At 35.0% G+C, this 25,748-nt stretch overlaps 1 long non-coding RNA gene across 1 annotated transcript; it reads right to left on the reverse strand.

The window, feature by feature from the left end:
* Positions 1-7,045: 7,045 nt before the first annotated feature.
* LOC127831009 (uncharacterized) lies at positions 7,046-25,323 on the reverse strand. Its single transcript, XR_008026353.1, has 2 exons — positions 25,107-25,323; positions 7,046-7,442 (listed from the first exon to the last, which is right to left on the reverse strand). It is a non-coding gene; the product is annotated as an uncharacterized LOC127831009 (long non-coding RNA).
* Between the last annotated feature and the right edge of the window lie 425 nt (positions 25,324-25,748).

Here is a 25,748-nt window from a genome sequence, read left to right on the forward strand (position 1 = left end):
TGCATGTACGATGTGATACTAAATTTAGTTTTAGTGCAGATTCGTTCATACGACACAAAGACACAACGACACAATTTCGTTTTACGGATCATTTCGGCTTACAGGACTGGGTGGGTCGCGTAAGAATATCGAATATAAAATATATTTTTATAAACAACTGGTAGCAAGATGAGTTGCAGATAATAGGTCAGTAACCACATTTTAACTAACTCTTTTACCTGTTAATTCTGTTCAGCTCAATTCAACAGTGAAAAATGCCCATAATATCACTATAACGCACATAAATTAGGCCCGATGTTTCGATTACGAGACACTTATTAGTTACGGACTCGCTCAGTGCATTTATTTTCACATTTTTATCCAAGCAAATCTATGTCAAATATCGCCCTTGGTCTACTTAGTTTGCGTGTCTCCGTTAATAAGGTTATATGGCGGGTTAACATATATGTGGGACACTTATATAAACTCGCACTGGAAAGTCGGCTAACTTCAAGTAGAACACACATTTATTGCCTCGTTCTAACCTGATTGTGGTATTTGTTTTCGTATTATTCAAGATGAGAATGTTTGCTATTCGCAAAAAATAGTGCGTTTACTACATGTATCGCTACATGTTCTTGCTCAAAGTATTTCATAAGGTAATTTCGAAAAGACTAAGCAAACCGGGAGGAGGCGACACTCATAGGTCGTAAGAAACGTGTGTCAATGTAACACTCTCAACAAACCGTAACAGCTTGATCAATTAATTCTTCAAGTTAGTACACGTGTACATGACAACTTTAAGACATGTGTCTGTACGCGTTAGTAAAGCTATTTTTGTATCGGATACTTGTGTAAAGTTTCACATCTAGTGCAATAAATAATAAATATATGGTAGTCTCAGGTAAATAGTTCTGTTAATGGTGGTCTTAATTGAAGGCTTATGTCTATGTTTATCTCTATCCATGTTAGTTTTTAAATAAAGCCTTATGTCTATGATAATCTAAAGTAAATGTTTATGTCTTTGGTGGTCTAAAATGAAGGGTTTTGTCTATGATAATCTTTCGTAAATATAACTGTCAGTTCGAGTCTTAAATGATGGTTTTATGTTGATGATGATCTTCGGTAAATGTTTCTATCAACGGTATGAGTTTTCCTATTTGGGCGTTGACTAAATGTGTCTGTCCATTTGGCCTTTACGTATTCGTGCATGTCGATTTGATGTTCGTTAGGTACCTTTACGAGCTTATCGTAATGGTCGCTCCTTCACTCAAAAATTTTAGTCTTCTCTCATGCCTATTATGCTATAAATATTTCACGCCAGTAAATCATATAAACAATAAATTAATTATTTAAAGGGAAGTGTTTGAAGATTTTTTAAATGTTAGTTAATGTATTCATTATTTTATATAAAACAAATTTTCGTTGTAGTTATGATATTTGTGAGGGAACAGAAATACAGAACATTTACCATGCTCTAAAATAGCCAATATATGCATCTTTTGACGATTGAAAAACCTGAAAATTATAAAGCTTTGCAACGCGAAACGCTTGAACAAATTTGAGAGTTTTGTCGTTGTTGTTATATTTTGGGATACTACGAAAATTGCTTGTATATAGTATAAAATTCACCACTCATTGTATGAGCACGGATTGCCGAGTGGTCTAAGCGAACGACTTTTACTCCATGGGTCAGTGGTTCGAGCCCATTTGAGGGGTACTTTTTTATTTCTTTAATTTTATTAATGTTTTTTACTGCAGCTTTTTCGATCAAATGTTTTAGGTTATCAATAGAAAGCATTAAATGACAAACTTCAATACATGCCAAAATCTGCGAAAAGGCACCTGTAAAATATGTCCACATCAACCCAATAAATGTGATTGATAATCATCCATAAACTAAACAATATTTTCAACATTTTTCTTAGACAGTAGGCTTATTTCGTATTGTTTACGATATTTATCATACAAATTATTCACTCGGCAAATAAATTTATTATGTGAACAAAGCTTTTTAAAGTTCACTGTATAACCGTAATAGCATGGCATAGATTTCGAACTCTACTAAGGGATCGATTTAGGGTGAACATAAGACGTACGGATTAGCATAGGATTAACGTTCTAAACTGGACACTCGAACGACCAAACATAAATAATCTCATTCCAGTTAATAAAAATGCGAAACAGTTTTACCCAGCGCATTTGCCAAGAATAGTAAAATAACATTTGAGTCGTGAAAAGGGGGTTGAATGCAGGTGCGTAAAGTGTCGTCCCATATCAGCCTGTACAGTCGGCACAGGCAAATCAGGGACGACACTTTCCGCTTTTATGATATTTTTCGTTTACAGAGAGTCTCTTCTAGGCAAAAATCCAGTTTAGGCGGAAAGTTTCGACCCTGTAAAGCCTGTGTGAACTGCACAGGCTAATCTTGAACGGCACTTTACGCACATGCATTAAACCCCATTTTCACAGAGCGCGGCCCATTTACAGTACATGCTTTCGTAAGAGACCGACTTAAAAAAAATATAGTATTCATATCGATTTACCACAACGCCACCTCCTGCTGGGCATGTAGGAGCCACGCCCTTTACAATGTGAGCTTCGCTGGGGTAAGTTACCCCCACGTTGGTTTATTGTTACATGTCTCTTTGTTATAACAACCTAAAAAACTAACATACAACAATGTGACATCTACGACTGCGTTAAATAATAAATCAAATTGTTTTTCACTTATGGTGAACAATATACTATTGTAAATTACGCGGTAGCAACCGGTAAAGCGTAATAATTGTTCATTCCAAATGATACACGTAAAACAAAAGGTTTATACTAAGGTATATTTCTTTCTAAGTAGAAAACATTAAAAGTTGTATGATCTCTTGTTTTCAATAGAAAACCTATTCGTTTCAAAGATTTGATTGGTTAAACTCGTCTTTTCATTGCTAAAAATACGATCCTACTGTCAGGTCAAAATGACTCCAAAATTGCATTTGTACATTTCCCAAGTTTCAAGTACATTAGGAGGGTAATGAACATTAAATGGGACTGGAGCTATGGGGCGAAATTTCGACCATCTAATGGTTGTGTAAAGTGGTTAATACATCAAAAACTTTAAACATAGGCTCCTTTGTGTGTTTTGCCATACTAAAGCATACACATGCCGACCAAAGTTACCGTATATGTGCAAGGAATATTGTTAGACTGATGAGATTTGCGATGGTTGTTGCCGACAGTAGAATAATATGACAGGGGTTTTTTTAATTTAAAATCAAAACGCTGATAGTGTCGAAAGACAGTTTAAGGGAAATCTTATTGAATTTTTTTTTATCGTAAGACAAAAACATTTGGTAACTCATATTACAAAATAAGTTTTAATTTGGTATACACTGGCCATAGATCTTAGGACTCGGTACGTATAATCTATAACAGAACGCATCAATTAAACGCGGGCGAAGTGCAGTATTACCGTTATTAATAAAAAAATTTGGAAACTTTTAAACCATTTTTTATTGTCCGGAAATTAAGATAACAAATATTTAAAAAATACAGATGTCCGAAAATTATGGGACAAAAACACAGGTGACAATATAGAGACACTATAAAAATATAGCATTTATATTGATATAGGATACGGGTTTGCAATCTGTATGGCGTAAATTGTGTCAACGAATAACACTAGGCCGTATAGTATAAATTACTATTATACAATTATGTTTCAATTTAAGTTGTGGGGTTAAACCATCGTCTATTGCGGTACACATAGATAATTACCCAATAACGCAAAATATAATGGTCCATGGCATGACGGCAATCAAATGCCAGATATATTTCATTAATTCAAACGAATGATTGCAGTGTCACCCAAAGCGCAACAGGGCAGAATTCTTGTAAAAAAACTTAAATAAACTATCCGAATATTTAAAGTCATTAATAATGTGCGAAAGCCCAAAAGTCCGAAAATTTAGAGTAACGAAAAGTGATTATTTTGGCTAAACACGGGGTTGTCAAAACATTTAGAGTGTCCAAAACGTTTAGTTAATACGGTTTATCGACTTACTGACCTAAAGTATTAACAAAGTAATTTATTTATACCGTTTTTTTTAATCAAAACAAAATCACGTTGCCTTACCTTGTGATAAACGGAGAAGTTCACAAATTTAGAATCAAAGGTTAAGACAAAATATGTGTTGTATCAAGAATAAGAGGTCAATGTTCTCATCTGTTAAGATTTAGATCGCATAATTTACATACTTATATGTTGACATAATATGATGAAATAACTATCTTCATGACACACCTAGCGTTCGCTTAACTTAAGCCTATATATAATAAACAATTCCCATCTTGTTTGAACCTTTTAGAAATGTATGCAATCGTTGTAATTTATTTTTTTGTATATTTTTTTTGCAATTCGTGATAAATATAGTTTATTAAATATTTTACTACAGCAGCAGCGGTGAGTCTTGACAATTCATCAAGGAAGAAAAATAGTTAAGGAACACATTATACTACTTTTATGGTAAAATTATATGCTTTATGCCACAGGTGGTTAGCGTGTGGCTATGATATTAATTAGTGAAAACGTCATTTTGAATGATAGATCACCATATTATAACGAAAAATTAACTTTTCTAATAAAAAAATTCACTATCAAATATAATTATATTTATTTGATAGTGAATTTTTTTTTACAGAAATGTTAATTTTTCGTTATAATATGATTATTTATCATTCAAAATGATGTTATTACTAATTAATATCATAGCCACACGCTAACCACATGTGCTTTATGCATCATGTTACACGGTCAACTCGTCTAAACTGGGAATTCGACTCTTAAATGACATTCATCGATCAAAATAAAGTGAACAACATTCACTTCGCGACATTCTTAGTTGTTAAAAATACACAGTCGTTATGAAAATTAATGTTAGCGAGAACAACAAAGTCTTTCCAATGCCGTCAGCAAATGCAAATTTATATAAGAAAGGACAACAGAAACGCGTTTTTTATCCGTTAGAGGTATACTCATACGATCAACAAGTTCAAGGCTTTCCAAAGACATTAAGCACCGTGTCTTGTCGTGCAAAGATCGGACTTTACAATATCTCTTTAAGCGTTAAACTGTTCAGAGACTGGAACTTAAATAGATATGTTTAGAATAAACACTTACTTGCACATCAAGATAAATTAATTAATAATTTGTAACACCATACTACGTGTGTGACAAACGGTTGCAAAATGTGCGTCAATATGCCATTCGAACCCTTTATTCTTCGTTTCCAGTCATATGCATTGTACGATCACTGAATAGGTGAACGGTAACAACACATAAACGGTAAAACCACATCAACAGCTATGTAGAAGTAAACTGTTATTTCTTCGATAATGGTGTACCCACAGGTGGAAGTAACGTATCCAGGATAGTATTTTTCATATATATATATATATTTAGGAGCCCAATATATTCAAATAAATATATAAAATCATGTTTAATGAGAAAAAAATTGACAAAGAGCCATGAAAAAAAATCCCCACCCTCTGATATTGGAATCATAACAAGGTCATTAACTAGACTTTATTATAGACCTGTCTTCGCGGGCCGCAATAATGTCAAAAGTAGCTTTAATCCAAAGCATCCCTTGATCCATCTATGGGCAATTGGACAACCTTTCAAAAAAAGTTCACTTTAAACAAATCTGTCCAGCCGTTAACTCACAGTCGGTCGAAAACCGAGCAATATTTCGAGTCCGTTTGTCAACCCGAATAAATCTTCTACATACTTTCAAACAATATTTTTAAGTTTTTTACCCCTTAATCGATAGCTAGCGTCCTATTCCTTTGAAACAACGAAGCGTGTCAAATAATGCATGCATATGCAACCACTTACCCATAAAAACTAATTCCAAAAGTTTATATTTTCTTTGCAACAACTGTTTTAAGTCTAAATTTGATTTACTTGAAAACGAAAGTAGCCATCGCTCTTGAACCCGGCTTAGCAGTGAATTACACTGACAGAGCCAGGCACATAAATATCCAATCAACAACAACAACGATGTTTTAATAAATGTAAATAAATGAAAAATACTTATTATTCTGATTGTATTGGAATAAGTTTTGAGGGGTAAGTGGTTGCATATGCATGCATTATTTGACACGCCTCGTTGTTTTAAAGGAATAGGACGCGAGCTATCGATTAAGGGGCAAAAACTCAAAAATATTGTTTGAAAGTCTGTAGAAGATTTATTCGGGTTGACAACGGACTCGAAATATTGCTCGGTTTTCGACCGACTGTGAGTTAACGGCTGGACAGATTTTTTTAAAGTGAACTTTTTTTGAAAGGTTGTCCAATAGCCAATAGGAGGATCAATGGATGCTTTTGATTAAAGCTACTTTTGAAATTTTTGCGGCCCGCGAAGACAGGTCTATGATAAATTCTAGTTAATGACCTTGTTATGATTCCAATATCAGAGGGTGGGGATTTTTTTCATGGCTCTTTGTCAATTTTTTTTTTCTCATTAAACATGATTTTATATATTTATTTGAATATATTGGGCTCCTAAAAAAATTAATAAAAAACAATACTATCCAGGGTACGTTACTTCCACCTGTGGGTGTACCCCGGCCACAAAAGTGCGAATCGCGATTGCCGGTGAATGACGTCAACCGATTGATGTTTATCCCGGGAACGTGGTAAAAATACCTGCACCCGTGCATTGCAGTATTTTCGACTTAGGTTAACGGGCCAATCAGGTGTCACTCGTAGTGAATTGTTGGTTCATATGCATTAACATATTTGTTTTACAAGAAAAACGCTTAAATGAGATGGATTGTATTTCGTTAGATGCACCATATGTTGCTGTCGGTCCAAATCTATTTTGCAAATTCGTAATGAAAACCCTGTGACGTTGCCAAACTTATATTGATAGATTGATTTCTGGTCCACAAATTAATACTTCATGCTTCAGGGTTTACAGCTTCAGCTATGGACACGAAATTGTGAGATAAGGCTCGCTGTTTAAGTAAAGTTTTCTGTCCGATATTGATAATTCTAAAACTCGAGACGTATTGTCGAACGGTTTTTAAGACCAAAATTACCAAAAAGTGCACATAAGACAGTTGAGTCTTACAGAGAACAGCGTTTCTCGGACTTGGTGTATTTGTAGACAAGAGCACTTATATTGCATGCTCAAAGTACGGAACAGATCTTGCTTAACTTTTTTTTTCATATTTTGATATCATCATCATCGTCGTCGTCGTCGACGTCATCATCATCATTATCATCATCATCATCAATCTCTTGACCGGTTTGGCAGTTGGGGAGAAATGAGGGACTTCAATACAGAAATCCTCCTCCAGTCAAGTCTGTTGTGTGCTGCAGAGTTATTCATCCATGGGAAGGATTAATGTTAATTCTTTTAAGTTATCCATCCATGATGACATCGACCTCCCTCTAGCGCGCCCTGGATAACAGAGAGTCGTGCCTTAATAAGTTAACTTTCCTGCAATGTCAGTTTAAGTCTATTCATAGCATGCCCATCTTGAAATATAAACAGCCAATCAGAACCCGCGTCTAAAGAAGAGCCTTACTTTCAAGATGGCGGTTTGACTGTATCAACGCAGTGTTCTAGTTTGATGTTAACAGACGACAAACATTTGGAAAAAAACAACACATATACGCACACATAAGTATGTGAATATTGATTACTGGTCATACATTTATAAAATATTTGTGATATAAGATATGTATGAAAATCACACACGACTTGAAAGTAATAAGGCATACAAATGTCAATATATTTTTTCCGGGGTGATGACAATGCATTAAGTGTTGAGTGATCATCTTAACACCTAAAAAGAATGTGAACGACCTTCAAAAACATTAAACCAAGTAGCTCTGCGTTTAATAAAGTTAAGTTTAAAACTAACCTTGACATCTCTGAGTTTACTAAGCGAATATGAGAATGAACGTTTAACCCATTTATGCCAAGCGTCTAGAAAAAAGGCCTTAGCAAACAGCGTAGACCCAGATGAGACGCCGCATGATGCGGCGTCTCATCAGGGTCTGCGCTGTTTGCTATAAGGAATTTCCGTAAGAAATATTCTAAATAAAGAAATAAATGTACTAGACATCCCTTATTTTGGAAATAAATTGATCCAATTTAGAAGGATGGAAGAGTCCACTAGGCATAAATGGATTAATAAGGTCGCCCACTTGTCTACGCTTGTAAGATTTTGTAGAACGACCACACCCTGTTTTTGGAAATATTTTACCACCAATTTTAGTTCGGACTGAGTTTTAAGATATTAATTACTTATAACTAATTATATTTTTGAAATCAATGGCATACCAAAGATTAAAAAGGATATGATAATAATATCTTGATTTAATAAATAATTGAGTCGAGCGCTGATCATCTAAACTTTAAAAAAAACACACTTTAATTTGTCGTAGGAACAAATAACATTGTATTCTTCGTTCTTTACCCCCACCCCCTCTCTTTAGACCTTAATGATTTGCGCTTCTTGAAAAACTCAAGGACTGCTAACTTTATGACTATGATTTACTCAATTGAGTCATAAATATTGTTTGAATGGTAATAAGTAATAGGTAAGAGTTGGTCTGATGGCCTTATGCTCGGAAACACGTGATGTAGATTCAAACTTTGCCTTGTTCTTTGTAAATGTAAACAATGTGAACATTGTCCATCAATATTGAGTCATACATGTGGAGTCTAGCGTTAGTTATTTCTATGATATGACCTGGTGACCTAATTTTAGTAAACACGTGTTCTGTATATTATCACATGCTTGTCAAGTTTCATTACGACTGACACACGCATTAAGCTTCTAAAGTGGCAATTACGATTTACGAAGATTTGCTGGTGTCCTTGTTTGACTAGATGACCCTGATTCGAACTTACCGGTATTCTATTTATTGACATGATAAATGTTGTGTCAATTTACCATCAAAAATGAGTCATACGTGTGCCTCTGAAAGTGGTTACAAGATTTTCATCTGACTTGACCTGGCGATCTATGTCTGACTTGATCTGGCGATCTATGTCTGACTTGACCTGGCGATCTATGTCTGACTTGATCTGGCGATCTTTGTCTGACTTGACCTGGCGATCTATGACTGACTTGACCTGGCGATCAATGTCTGACTTTACCTGGCGATCTATGTTTTGGACACAACTGATCCAGATTCAAACTTTTTCCTTAACCCATTTATGCCCAGTGGACTCTCCTATCCTTCTAAATTGGATCTTTTTTTTTCTAAAATTAGAGGTGTCAAGTATATTTATTTCTATATTTAGAATATTTCATAAAGAAATTCATTTAAGCAAACAGCGCAGACCCAGATAAGACGCCGCATTGTGCGGCGTCTCATCTGGGTCTACGCTGTTTGCAATGTCCTGTTTTCAGGACGCTAGGCATAAATGGGTTAATATTTTCAAGATGTTTCATCACGAATGAGTCAGACATGTTCCTTAATGAATGGGTGCAAGGTTTGTCCTAGATTGGCAAGCGACATAGTTCTGAGCATATGTTACCCAACCAGACAAATCCCCGACCACAATGGGGATCGATCTCGAGAGTTCCCGGTTCCAAATCAGACATACACTCTATCGCATCGCTATAAAAGATAGCTCATATAGCAAGGCAGTATTCGTTCTCCTTGTACCAAACCGTGCTACACACGTAATCCTCTAATTTCCTATTGCCACGTCATCTGTGGGACGTCTAACACACATGGTAAGGTGTTGTTTTTTTTAACTTTCGGCGCCTATGTTATCCAGCATCAAAATAGAATCATGCATTTTGTTACAAGAGAGGTAACAAGTGTTTTTATGGGATCTGATTTGGTGAACTAGTTTTTGTACAAACGTATTCCAGATTCGGATTTTGTCTTATATATTGTCGAGATAAACATTATAATCATTTTTTCATCAAGTTGACACCGAGACCCGAACAAAACACGCCGACGGACCCAGGACATAGACTGACCACAATCGCTAACATTGAGCATTTGAGCTAAAATAGGCTAAAAAGATATATTAACAGAGCAGAAAACCCTTTCTTCTCCGACCGTGAAATTGCGACCTAAGCGCACTACAATATCGGCACATCAATAGTGTAACCTTGAAAGAAGTACACATCGATAAATCCACGTTCCAATCTTGTTTCATCATTTATTTTGTTCAGCTTTTATTTCTGTCTTATACGCGTTATGGTGTTTGAACCCATTTATGCCTAGCGTCCTGAAAAAAGGACATTGCAAACAGCGTAGACCCAGATGAGACGCCGCATAATGCGGCGTCTCATCTGGGTCAGCGCTGTTTACTTAAAGGAATTTCCGTAAGAAATATTCTAAATATAGAAATAAATATACTAGACATCCCTAATTTTGGAAATAAATTGATCCAATTTAGAAGGATGGGAGAGTCCACTAGGCATAAATGGGTTAATATGTCAACAAGCTTGTTTACCTCTACGCACTATTTTTGAACTTATGTTTGGGAGAAGTAGGCAAGGTCAACCAATTTTTTAATATCATAGGATTTTGTTGTTCACTGTTAACCACGCCTTCGATATGATTCTGTCTAGTCGTAAAGTGCCGATCCTTTATTGTTTATAGAGTCACGGTGAACATATTCATAACCTGGAGTTCCGACAACATAAACATTCACCATCACAGCTATAAGCTTTACTATACAACCATGAGCACCTTGAGGGTTAGCTGTCATCTTAAACACGTGTTTGCAAATGGCACGAAAACGTATGTTTCAATGACAAAATGTGTTCTGTTTCAATGACAAAATGTGTTTTGTTTCAATGACAAAATGTGTTCTGTTTCAATGAAAAAATGTGTTATGTTTTAATGAAATTATGTCTTTTTTTAATGGCTCTATAATATTGTGCGTTAGACACATTTGACTTCATGATAGTGCGATGAGCTGGGTTTAAATGACATGATGGCCGTAACATTTCGTTTTAAATTCTGTTTTACTGATTTTTTTATGTTATTAAGTATCGCGAAAATACAAATATGTACTTAGATGTACGGACTTGTTATACCTCACGCTTATGTTTTAAATAACGAGATGGTTTTGTCGCTAACCCATTTATGCTTAGCGTCTGGAAAAAAAGGCCTTGGCAAACAGCGTAGACCCTGGTGAGACGCCGCATGACGCGGCGTCTCATCAGTGTCTGCGCTGTTTGCTTATAGGAATTTCTGTATGAAATATTCTAAATATAAAAATAAATATACTAGACATCCCTAATTTTGGAAATACATTGGTCCAATTTAGAAGAATGGGAGAGTTCACTAGGCATTAATGGGCTAATTTCAATAAACGGACACAATAAGGTTTACCCAAATATTGAATGAGAAGCTATTTGGTTCGCTGAAATTGTCGGTGGGTAATGTGGTAGTCTTGCATTAACAGTTTTTCAGACCTTAAGCTGGATATTGTACTCTGAATGTGAAAAAGACTAATGATAGTGTCGTTATTTTGCTGAAATACAATTTACATTTAATTAATCTGGATTTTCAATAACACTATTGTATATTTTACGTTCGTAAATCGCGGGACAGATGTTAAGCATAATGATGCTTAAATAAAACATGATCGTGGTTTGTGACCTAAAAACACAATATTCTGACATAACGAGTTTACAAACGTGTTACCTACATATTAGCATGACAAAACTGCAAATCACGTTTTATTGTTCGGTTAAGTTATTAAATATCCTATAGATGAACAAAAAACGCCTGTGTAATTAAAACAATGAGTGCATAATTATATATCTCCGGACATATTTTTAAAACAAAAAACATATATGTTTACTAATAAGATAAAACTCGCTTAAATACGTTGATTATGATTTGGGAGTCTTTAATTTTTTAACTCGCCATATACAACCGGGTCCGATTATTGGACGCTTACACAACGGATACGGTACTATAAATATAAATCCTTTTCAATTGAGGATACGTATACTCACTGGTTCTGACTTTTGGGTCTTTAAGTCACAAATGGGAACATTGATACAGTGACATGTATGCGTCAAATAAGTTGAGTGAGGTGGACGTATCAAGTTAAATCTCGTGCTTTTGCTAGTACTTTATATAACACATCATCTTAATTGCTCACTGGTTATATATCACACTGACCGAATTGCTCACAGGTTATATATCACATTGGCCGAATTGCTCACACTTTATATATCACACTGACCGAATTGCTCGCAAATTATATATCACACTGACCGAATTGCTCACAAATTATATATCACACTGACCGAATTGCTCACAAATTATGTATCAAACTGACCGAATTGCTAACATATTATATATCACATTGGCCGAATTGCTCACAATTTAAATATCACACTGACCAAATTGCTCACAAATTAAATATCACACTGACCGAATTGCTCACACATTATATATCACATTGGCCGAATTGCTCACACTTTATATATCACAATGACCAATTTACTAACACTTTATATATCACACTGACCGAATTGCTCACAAATTATATATCAAACTGACCGAATAGCTCACAAATAATATATCACACTGACCGAATTGCTCACAGGTTATATATCAAACTGACCGAATTGCTCACAAAGTATATATCACACTGACCGAATTGCTCACAAATTATATATCACACTGACCAAATTGCTCACACATTATATATCACATTGGCCGAATTGCTCACACTTTTTATATCACACTGACCGAATTACTCACACTTTATATCAGACTGACCGAATTGCTCACAAATTATATATTACACTGACCGAATTGCTCACACTTAATATATCACACTGACCGAATTACTCACACATTATATATCACACTGACCGAATTGCTCACACATTATATATCACACTTACCGAATTGCTCACAGGTTATATATCAAACTGACCAAATTGCTTACACATTATATATCACACTGACCGAATTACTCACACATTATATATCACACTTACCGAATTGCTCACAAATTATATATCATACTGACCGAATTACGCACACATTATATACCACACTGACCGAATTACTCACACATTATATATCACACTGACCGAATTGCTAACACATTATATATCATAATGACCGAATTACTCACACATTATATACCACACTGACCGAATTACTCACACATAATATATCACACTGACCGAATTAATCACACATTATATATCACACCGACCGAATTGCTAACACATTATATATCATACTGACCGAATTATTCACACATTATACACCACACTGACCGAATTACTCACACATAATATATCACACTGTCCGAATTAATCACACATTATATATCACACTGATAGAATCGCTCACACATTATATATCACACTTACCGAATTGCTCACAGGTTATATATCAAACTGACCGAATTGTTCACACATTATATATCACACTGAACAAAGTGCTCACACATTATATAGCACACTGACCGCATTGCTCACACATTATGTATCACACTGACCGAATTGCTCACACATAATATATCACACTTACCGAATTGCTCACAGGTAATATATCAAACTGACCGAATTGCGCACACATAATATATCACACTGAACAAAGTGCTCATACATTATATAGCACACTGACCGCATTGCTCACACATTATGTATAAAACTGACCGAATTGCTCACACATTATATATCACACTGACCGAATTGCTCACACATTATATACCGCACTGACCGAATTACTCACACATTATATATCACACTGACCGAATTACACACATTATATACCACACTGACCGAATTACTCACACATTATATATCACACTGACTGAATTACTCACACAATATATATCACACTGACCAAATTGCTCACAAATTATATGGGGTTACATTTTAAAACTCGGTGACCAATAACATATAATATTTTAATAATTTTTAATAATTTATATGGCATTTCACCCGGGTGTCATTTGAATGATTTTTACTGCCCATGCGAGCTCATACGTGTATTAAATGTGATATTATATTAGGAAACCAAATATCTATTCCCAGCGTCACAAGCGCGCCGCGTTATTAAGTACATTTCTTCCTCCAGTACACGAGTCATGTACTAAACGTAAAGGTCGCCTGTTCTTGAAAAGTACATCACATGTGGCCTGGTTGTCGTCTTAATCATCCACGAAACGCATATGAAATGAGTCTCTATATGGGACAACAGATTTAATGCATGTGCGTAAAGTGTCGTTCCAGATTAACCTGTGCAGTCCGCACAGGCTAATCAGGGACGACACTTTTCGCTCTAATGATATTTTTTGTTTGATGGAAATCCCTCTGTATCGACAATCTTGTTAAGGCGGAAAGTGTTAACACTTATTAGCCTGTGTGGACTGCATAGGCTAATTCGGAGCGACGCTTAACGCATATGAATTAAGACCCTTTTTCCCAGAGCAAGATTCACATATTTCGACAACAGTTTGTTTACAAACCATACAATCAATGGTTTATCAAAGCAATGTACATCTGATAGGCGTTTAAACGTTTTTTATTGATGTAAATATGAAATCTGGCTTTACATCAATATGTTAAGTATGTACATAATGCGCGCATGCGTTAAGGCTTTCAATGACGTGTTTTAGTGACGCATGTATCATGTAGATTTAAAATCGGCAGGCAAAAGAAACTTAATAATTTATTGGACTGGAAAACAAACAATTGCTACAGGAAAACAAACAAACGATTTAACACTCAGGCGACGTTCGAATTTTTTATGTGTTTTGTGTAACCTAAATCCAGTTTTTTGACGCATTTGACCCAGACATCAACATTTCGTACGCCAATGTAACAGTCGAATAACGCCCTTGACACAGTGTATGTAAACTTCGATCAGTTATCCATTCGTGCTTAACATTCACCAAGATTGAGTTATTAACCTATGTATGCCTACCGTCTAGAAAAAAGGCCTAGTCAAACAGCGTAGACCCAGATGAGACGCCGCATGATGCGGCGTCTCATCAGGGTCTTCGCTGTTTGTTGAAAGGAATTTCTGCAAGAAATATTCTAAACATAGAGATAAATATACTAGACATCCCTAATTTTGGAAATAAATTGATCCAATCTAGAAGGATGGGAGAGTCCACTAGACATAAATGGGTTAATGTAGCTTCCAGTGTGGTAACAAGATTTTTCAAAGATTTGATCTGGTCACTTAGTTATTTTAACATGATATGTACAGATTCAAAGTTGCGCTGGACCATGTAAATATTCTGACCTAATTTCATCTAGATTTATTTATAAATGTAACTCTTGAGTGATACCACGATTTTTCTAAAATTTGGTCTGGTGACCAATGTTTTGAAAGCATTAGATCAGGATTCAGACTAAGCAAAAAGTGACAAGTCAAACACTGCACAGGATTATCTGGGACGACCCTTTACGTACATGCATTTAACCCCCTTTTCACAGAGCGCGGCTCATATTTATGAAGCCCTATGTACACCGACTGTTGATCTTCTGGCCCTTTTAAGGATATACCAACCCAACGGCCGTTTTACCACGATTATTGACCTACTTCACCGTGAATATCAGATTTGTCCTTGCGTATGACAGGCATGTGGTGTATACTCATGTACGCCAATGTAACAGTCGAATAACGTCCTTGACACAGTGTATGTAAACTCCGATCAGTTATCTATTCGTGCTGAACAGTGTAACCCAACGCCCAGTGTTAGCTTACATCTATTCACGTGCGGCAGACATTGTAGAGTGTACACCGTCTGTGGGTGAAACATTAGTGAATTCACGTGTGAATAAACTTCTATGTAAATTTTAAGTGTTTTGTAACGTTTTTGTAAACAAAGTCACTTTATCATAGTAACATATCCGTCGGTCGTCCGATGAGGAAATTAACCATATGGACTTCAGTAACAAGCAATTGAATGATGTGCTCGTCCCTTGTCCCGTAATCTACTTTTTCCAGGGCGTAATCCATAATGAAATCCCGGTAAAATTGATTTTTATCATATTCGCAAAACTACTACCATCATCAGCACTGTCACAACTATCATCATCGGAGAGATCAACAACAACTTCACTTTCACTGCCTTCAGAATCATAAACGGGCTAAACAACTTTCATAGAATCATCATGTTAAATTAAAATAATATTAAGCTTTCCGTGGCATAGTGTCCGCCTATAGCCCGGGAGGTTACGAGTTCGATTCGAATGTGGGAGCTTTCTTTCGAACATCCCCGTGGACACCAAGTAATGGTCATTATCCCAGAAAACGGAATCAAGAGCGTTTCAAATCAGCAATTAAGCAAAATAAATAGACTAAAACTTCAAAGACTAAGTTATTGTATCGACCTAATCACCATTTACAGCAGTTGTGTAAGTATCGTGATCAGTACCACAATCATCGTCATTTACTTAACAAATTATTCACCAACGTCATAGTGTTCTCATTTTTTAGGTTTAAAGAACAATGCTCCACGTGCCAATCTATCTCAGCGATCTAGCGTATAAAATTTCCTAACCAACTTAAAGGTCGTTACAGTTCTCGATAAGAAGTTCGACTTTCAAATACAAACCAACTAAGGCGGATCAGTATTTGCTTAGTGCTAACAAAGGAACACATATTTTGTAGCACTGGTCATAATCGGGAACATCAAACGCTCAAAATAGACGCTTAGAGACCGTGCAAAAATATGTTATTTCCATTGAAAAGCTAAAACATATAAACCACTAGTGCGCTCAAAACTGGCAAATTCTATTTCGTGATATGATAGATTGATTTATCATGGCGTGACAATGACAATGAAAAATATTGAGCCGCGTTCTGAGAAAACTGGGCTTAATGCATGTGCGTAAAGTGTCGGTTCGAGCAACGTTGAGGGGCTCACTGTTCGGTCACTATTATACAATGACGCCGTCTACGACCTGTACTCGCTAATCAGGAACGACACTTTCCGCTTCTATGGTATTTTTAGTTTCAAGGAAGTACCTCCTTACCGAAAATTAAGTTTAGGCGGAAAGTGTCGTCCCTGATTAGCCTGTGTGGACTGCACAGGCTAAGCTTGGACGAACATGCATCAAGCCCAGTTTTCTCATAACACGACACTATTACTCAACGAAAATTATTTATCTCTTGAAAATACCAGTACTCCTAGAAAAAGGTAACGCGGTGTCGATCTAAACAACTCAATATCATATGACATTTTCCATGAAAATGAAGTCTCTTCTTAGCAAAAAGCCAATATAGGCGAAAAGTGTCGTCCCTTATTAGCATGTGCGGACTGCACAGGCTAATCTGGGACGACACTTAACGCACATGCATTATTCCCAGTTTTCTCAGAACAAGACACAAATGTTATTTGCAAGCTAAAGGTATTGCTTGTGTGAAAAAGAACAGGTAAGAGCGAATGATTCCTAATAACGGACCCGCGCATTGCAGCGATAGCCGACTTTTCATCTAAATCTAGTGTGTTAAGGTTCTCAAACTTCAAACTCAAACTGAAATACTTCCTCCGCTTTATGTTACTAACTAACGTTGCTGTAAATTTGTAGTGTGTAGTATAATTATTTAAACAATAAAATGGTGTTTCCTGGTAAAGTTGTTTGCAGATATTGTTGTTTATCGATAGATCTTTGAATTTTGTAACTTATTTCAATTGTTTAAGCCATCTGTATTTCAAACGCATGTCGTTATATATTATAAAAAGTTGGTATGTTTACAAGTTTCTGGTTTTAAACAAGTTTTTTTTAAATATGTTTACAAAATACGCAGTGAGAACATGTCAAAAGATCAGCTTCGCTACAAACAATTATGAAAATTAATGATTAATTGTGTAGATTATTTCTACATATACATTATAATTATGTCGAAAAAAAAACGTATTTATTGTGGCATCGATTTAGGATAAGTAGTTTACTTCAATAACTAGACAAGAGGTAAGCGACATTTTACCTGTACACGCCAGATACAGCGAAGCTTTTGTGTAAGTAATAACCACCACTAGGCTTGTTCTAGTGACCCACTGTACGAGTTATCATGATTGTCTTATCTAGGTCACGCGCGGCACTACACTACACAGTATTTCCGTCGTTGTGCGATCGTAAAGTTCGCTTGTACTGCTTCCTTGTACTGCTTCGGAAAACATGTTCCCTGTTTATGGAACTTGATTCACGTTTATACTGCGTGAAAAGGCTAGACTAAGCATCGATTTCGTAAAGAAACACGAAAGACATACGAAATATAAGTCCTCAATGAAGTTCCTTAACTTGTTCTTTCAGCGGGGAATAAGTGTATTCATTAAATGATATTTTTACATAAGAAGTTCCATGTATGAAAATCAACGAGATATCCTCAAGAAATGTGTACACCGCGGGCGTTATAATTATTAAAGTAGATATGTGACAGAGTCGCAAAATGCCACTTTTTTATCAGACAGCAATTTTCCATAATTAAAAGAATGAACATATTTATGAGCTTAATGGTGATATGATTGTCTCCACCTTTGGAATGAATTAAAAAGCCTTTGTAAAGCTTAAAGTGATATTATGGGCATTTTGCACTGTTGAATTGAGCTGAAAAGAATTAACAGGTCAAACAGTTAGTTAAAATGTGGTTACTGACCAATTATCTGCAACTCATGTTGCTACCAGTTGTTTATAAAGATGTATTTTATATTCTATATTTTACATGACTCACCCAGTCCTGTAAGCCGAAATGATCCGTAAGACAAAATTGTGTCTTTGTGTCGTATGAACGAATCTGCACTAAAACTAAATTTAGGTTGACATCGTACATGCATGATCAGTTGTCAAACGAAAGTACGGTTGATATTCAAATGCATTATTTTTCTCTTTCCGGGATATTGGTTTAGTATGTGGATGCTGCATTAACAAATATAAGTGTAAATTAAGTGACAACACCAAAAATAAACAACACCTATAAACTGTTAGATGCCCATAATATCACTTAAACGTTTTAAAATATGTGAATCAGTCATGAAATATGCAAATGTTTAAGTCGGAATGACAGCGCTAGTTTTCAGATGTCTGAGAATGAAACTGTGAGTGAAGCATCTCGCTGTTTCTCTTTTGGAATTTTGTTTTACGACAAAATATTTATATACACGCTATAACATTCTTTATATAAATTAAATATGTTTCCATTTTTTCTGGATAACCATTTCGATGAAATTGTTTACATTTGTTTTAGTGAAGTTTTTCCAGCCGGTTAAAACTGACACACTGTTGGATAAATTGTCTTAACAGTACATGCATGTACTCTTAAGTACAAAATATTTAGCTCTATATAAAATAACTAATGTTTGTGTTTTGTTTTGTTTTGTTGATGTGTATAGTGTGTTTTGTTTTTTAGATACTGAATATGGTGATGGTGGTGACTGTAATGGTTGCAATGGTAACGACCAGGGTGGTAAATAGCATAATTAAACGGTGAAAAGGAATATGGAAATGATGGTGAAATCTATTATAATTATTATTATGGTGGTTACGATTGATAAAATCATTTGAAAGTTTATTCAACTGATATTATTCGTATCTAACTTACGTGACAAGGATCGTCACGCACGTAAGCAAAAACGACCTTCGCGACCAAGAACAGGAATGATGAACATAATTTCATCGGTAACAGTAGTACGTGCTCTTTTCTTAATCAAGTGACGTATTATGTGGTTAAGTTAATATGTGTGGTTCATCGATCTAAGTGATTCCTTGAAAACCACAATCAGTTAAAGCAACATTATGTGTTTCCGTTAGGCAAAACAAAATAAGTTGTTTGTTTAAACTATAATTCCCAAAATCCAAATGGAAGGATAAGTTGCAAACACTATTTCCGTCAAACATGACTGTATTTCTATTATAACGTTGTTGATTTTTCACTTCAATTATAATTTTGCGTGACATTAAAAAGTGAGAAACATATTTCTCTTTGTGTTAAAAGGTTAATTTTGCAAATATGACGTTGCTAAATGATAGAAAACCCAATCCGCAATATAAAAAGCGTCGGCATAAAAAATAAGGTCATCCGTGCAAGAGGAAACAAAAAGCTGAAAAATATAGGCCTTGGGGTAGATAAAAATGTGCATATTTGTTGGAAGGTGATACACGCCGGGTATGCGAATACTTCGTTTACGGATGGCACTTCACTTACAGAGAACAACAAACGCCACGCGCGAGAGGTAAGTTCTTCAGCTTTTTTGTATTTATGTTCTGTTTATTTGGTTTTTAGACACGGAACATTGTTTGGGTGATTAATGGTATAGCACTTCGTATTGCGAAGAAAGAAATTCGCGGAAAAACGGTGAATTATTAAAAAAAAAACGATAAAATTCCATCGATAATCAGCATGAATTGAATGATCAGTACATATTTAAACAGAATAAACATACTTGGAAATAAATCAAGAACGTGCTTACTATTCGAAATAAAAGATCAATATATCCAGTAATGTTACAACATGTTACATTTTAGTTCACTAATGTATTTGAGAAAATTCAAATGTTTTAAGAGTCGCATGCACATTTTTCATCTGCACTTCGTTTACCGATCATCTAAAAAACAATGGCACTTCGTTTCCCGACATCTAGACACTTTTTTCCAGATATAACACACTCGTTTTTTGTGAATCAAAAATGCAGAATTCGCTGTGGAATACTGTTAAAGTTAGCAGGCAATAACTAAAAATGTATGTACTTAGTACGCAAATAAAAAACGAATAACCGAAGCATGTTCTTATCCCTTTGAAATATGATTATGATTTGGTATAAATGTGAAAGATAAATGTTAAACAAATTGGATATGTCTAATGAGTAAAATCTATATGACCATATATTTTAAATTACGTTCTAAGCGGTTGATCTAAAGCATTTATCTTTATGTCCAAATGAAGGTACTAAGGCTATTTTCTTTTATATTAGATAGCATGTCATGAATAATCACTCTGCTTAAACTGCCTCTCAGAGATTAATATCAGCAGCGATGCAGGTTCGAAATTCTATTGGAACTTTTTGGCTCAATGCCAATAAACGAAAATAGCAATAAAAGAACGGGCGGGGTTGATTTAATCACACGATAGTGGTGTAAAAATTATGCATATCCGTCTTTGTTTTAATATAAACACAACACATGCTGCATATGAAGTTCTATCCAATATAGCACCCTAAACTTCGTTTGTGTGGGAATACTAAGTACTGACTCCATAATATGACATTTAAACATTTTATGTACGCATTCCTTTTTTTCCAGAATCAGTTGTTTTCACGATTTAATTTTAACCGTGATTCTTAAAACTCAACCAATACAGTGATTTAGGGTCAGGTGAATCGCACTTCGAGCAAACGTTAGCGTTGCGTAAAGGGAAGTGCTCCCTATAAGCAGGGCTCAAAATACAGGGAGTTTTACCATTCTCTTTTTAATTTTGTTGCTACGCATAAGTATCGTCTTGATGATGCGATTCAAATAAGCACAACCGACATAGGATTTTATGAAGAACAAATGTGTATTTGCGTCATAAATACCCCTTCACTACCGTTATCTAGAGCCCTGCTATAAGTAAAATTAAACACGATTGTGTTGATCCGCATTATCCGTACACATTTATTTAATAATAAATATTATCTTATTTGAAAATTGCAATTATAATAAACATAGTATAAATTAATAGTAATGTGATTTTTGAAAAATATATTTTGAAAATGTTTCGTATGAAAAGCCATAATAAAAATAAATGCATTTGAGGTAGAAGATAAAACTCAGTTATTAGAGTGCCCGCTTTGTTGAAAGTCTCCGTAATCTGAAGTGCCCTTTATCGGTAAACAAAGTGGCTGCAACTTTATGTATGCCACCTATTACAAAATGCACTATCTTTGATTATATTTCATTGAATGCTATCAAAATTTCAGTATTTGAAGCACAGTGATTACTCTACATGCTGGAATAGCAAACAATTTCTTGCAATAATTCTAAGTAGTTTTATTTTGTTAAAATGTTTACTGTTCATCCAGTTTATGCTGTTTTCCGATCGAATTTTCTATTTTTTGGGCAAAACTGTACCATTCTTCCGTGAAATTGTGTATCCCCAATACAAAAGGATACACCATTTATCAACTCGACCATGTGTCTTGTCTTAAAAACTAATCTTTAGGATATAACTTTAAATAAAACAGAGGAACTTACCTCTAGCGCGTGGCGTTTGTTGTTCTCTGTTAGTGAAGTGCCATCCGTAAACGAAGTATTCGCATACCCGGCGTGTGATAACACAAGGCAAATGAGCACCCGAAAGCTCTAATGCGATTGTTTCAATTAAAATAAATTATATTAAATCAAAGTAATAACTATTATGAACAATATTTTTTTGAATGTTTTTATATAAATTTTTGACAAAATGTTCGGATGTAATGGCCAAAATATTGGTCCGAGGTTCGTGAGTTACAAACAGGTCCAATAGTCAAGTTCATCAGAGGCCTGACATATTCGGCACGCCTTCGTCACGATGGACTTCATTAAAGCGACCAATTATCTACAACTCATCTTGCTTCAAGTTGTTTCGATATCTTACATGACTCACCCAGTCAGAGCCGAAATGATCCGTATAACAAAAGTGTGTCTTTGTGTCGTATGAACGAATCTGCATGAAAACTACATTTAGACTCACATCGTACATCGAATCATTTCTGTCGTCAGTCGTCAAAACGAAAGTACGGTTGACATTCATATGGATTATTTTTCTCCGTCCGGGATATTGTTTTAGTATGTTGATGCATTAACAAATATAAGTGTACATGAAGTGAAAACACCAAAAATAAACAACGGTTGCGCTAGACACCTTTACAGTAATACTATAAGATGCCCACAATATCACTTTAACTTCGGCAAAAGACACACGCAAGCTATTCGAATGATATCAGCCGCTCAGACAAAGACCCCGTTATCGACCACCGCATACATTGTGGTCATACGAAATTTTACACGAAAGAAGTGTTCGGTATACTTCCTTCTTTGAAACAAAAACCCTTCACCATTTTATCTGTATTTCTCATTCAGTGCTTACGAAGCATACATCATTTTTGACATGCATTGTTTCCTCTTATTATAATGTTTTTAGCGTCACAAAAGAATCCGTTGTATTTTAAGCCATGTTATGTACTCCTCCTTGCAGCTTTAATAAATCGTACCGGAAGTTTGTGAACTTTTGAAATTTGAATAAACGATTACTTATGATGAATTAAGAACGACAATAAACTTTCAAAACAATTACAATCAGAAAATCGTCGAAATAAAAACGTAATGGTTATTCATAAATATTTCAGATCCACAAACAAATGGTCCGATGATATCGCCATTTTTTTCGCCGGACGTCGCTTTAATTTCTTGAATTGATGTTTAATTCTCCAAAGACCGAATATGTCGTTATCGGCTGAGATAGTATTATACTGTCATATGATGTAAACTTCTATAACGATATTTAAATTATTGCATACATCACAATTTTTAAGACTTTCTATTGTTCATATTTGGTGTTATTTAAGCTAAATAACGTATACTGCAATTTAGCCGAAGACTTATTTAACAATCATTTTACACTATTTTACGTCTAAAATATTCCGAAATAATGTACTTTATAATAAAAATCTCAACCAATAAGTTGCTCTGGATGATCATCGTTTCAGCGTTGTAAAAAGCTCTTGATATGATGGAAAAATTAGATTGAACGTGTTATATTATTACATCCAAAACCGAAATCCAAAGCTATTATCGTAGCTACTTTTTCTTCCTTGTCCGAAAAATTATGGCGATTTGGCAAGGTCTATTTTCATTAATGTAATAATAAGAGACAAAACATTAAAGCTTTTTCCATGAAAACATGCATGACTAATACATCGCCAATACGAGTGCATGCATATCAAAATAACGGTTCAACCAATAAGAAGAGATTGCGGTTAACTTTGAGATCTACATGTAGAACATTTACCGCAGATCGTTTTTCGGGAGCGCCCTCTATCCGCAAGCTTGCGCGAGATTACGATAGCAAAATGCACCGAATTACCTACCAAATTGGATGGCGGATGTGTTTACAGTATTTATTGCAGTGCGTTCGCTTTGACCTTGTCCATTAAACTTTTGGTCGCAATTTCTGACGAAACAATTGAACATGCGCGTGGTCATGAGCTGTTAGGCGTGTGATTATCGGTCGACTAGAGAAAATTAAATCAGGTTTGAAATGTGTATGAGCCTCGTTCTGTGAAAATGGGGTTTAATGCATGAGCGTGAAGTTTCGTCCCAGATTAGCCTGTGCAGTCCTCACACACTGATCAGGGATGACACTTTCCTTTTTTATGATATTTTTTTCGTTTTTAAGAAAGTCTCTGCTTGGCAAAAATCTAATGTAGGCGGAATCTGGGACGACACTTTACGCACATGCATTAAACCCCCTGTTCACAGAGCACGGATCGGCATAAAATTATGAGTACATAGCGCTTAAAGGTAATACCACGAATCGCAGAAAGCATTAAAGCGAGATTATACGATTTTGTTAAATATTTATGAATTTATATAAAATGTGTAAAAAAAAAACTTAATATATATATATATTTCAATATAAATTAAAATAAAAGTTAAGAAGAACATGTGTCGAAAAATGCGAATTAAGCCAGATATTTAATTCTGAAATTGAAAAAAGGCTGTACAGTCGAATTCGCCATTATGTATACCAAACATGTACGATGTGAATCTTAACTTAGTTTAACGGTTCATTTGAAATTCCTGCGAAGGTCTATATTCATACGACACACGAACACCAACTCCGATCCTAATAAAAGACGAATGCTTCGGTTATTGTAGGAAAATATGTACGTCACAATCGGCTCGGGGCGCTAATTTGTCTTTGCTGCATTTTATGAAATTCGGCTTTAATGTATAATTATTCTTGTCTATTTTGTGTCATTGTAACATATTTTATCAATATATTACAATTAATCACATATAAAAAATCGTATAATCTCGCTTTAAGAAAATATACTTTTTTAACGTGTACAGCTATTGCATTTTATTGTGTGACATTTGGTGAAAAATAAAGTAAAAGGAATACTAACTTTTCATGTGAATATGTTATTCCACTTTGACTGCATACGTGATAAATCTTATACATTAAAACGTTTACGTAACTGAGCATCCTTTACACGCCAGTGCGGTATACATGTTTAAAAACAATATGTATTAGTAGATGTTATCTATTCTTAACGGCGCGGTTAAATAAATTATACAAGTAATGAAATAGGTTTTATAACCAGAGTTGTCTGAGGCGTAATAGATTACTACCAAAGATAGAAAGCACGCGTTTGTACTTTTAATATCGGTTGCAGTCACAAATCGATATATAATCAATGACCCCTGTAGAAAAAATCTCGCACGAAACCAAGTTATAACTACTAAAATTAAAAGGTAAAAATATGAAAACCGTTTCTTGTGATCACATTGCCGATCAAACTGCATTAAAGGGATCTTTTCACGCTTTGGTAAATTGACAAAATTGAAAAAAATTGTTTCAGAATCGCACATTTTCGTTTTAGCTATGATATTTGTGAGGAAACAGTAATACTGAACATTTACCGTGTCTAATATAGCCATTATATGCATCTTTTGACGATTTTAAAACCTAAAAATTATAAAACGTTGCAACGCGAAACGATTGAATAATTTGGAGAGTTCTGTTTTTGTCGTTAAATTTTATGAAA

Source organism: Dreissena polymorpha, chromosome 5, assembly GCF_020536995.1.
Source record: "Dreissena polymorpha isolate Duluth1 chromosome 5, UMN_Dpol_1.0, whole genome shotgun sequence".
Classification (NCBI taxonomy): Eukaryota; Metazoa; Mollusca; class Bivalvia; order Myida; family Dreissenidae; genus Dreissena; species Dreissena polymorpha.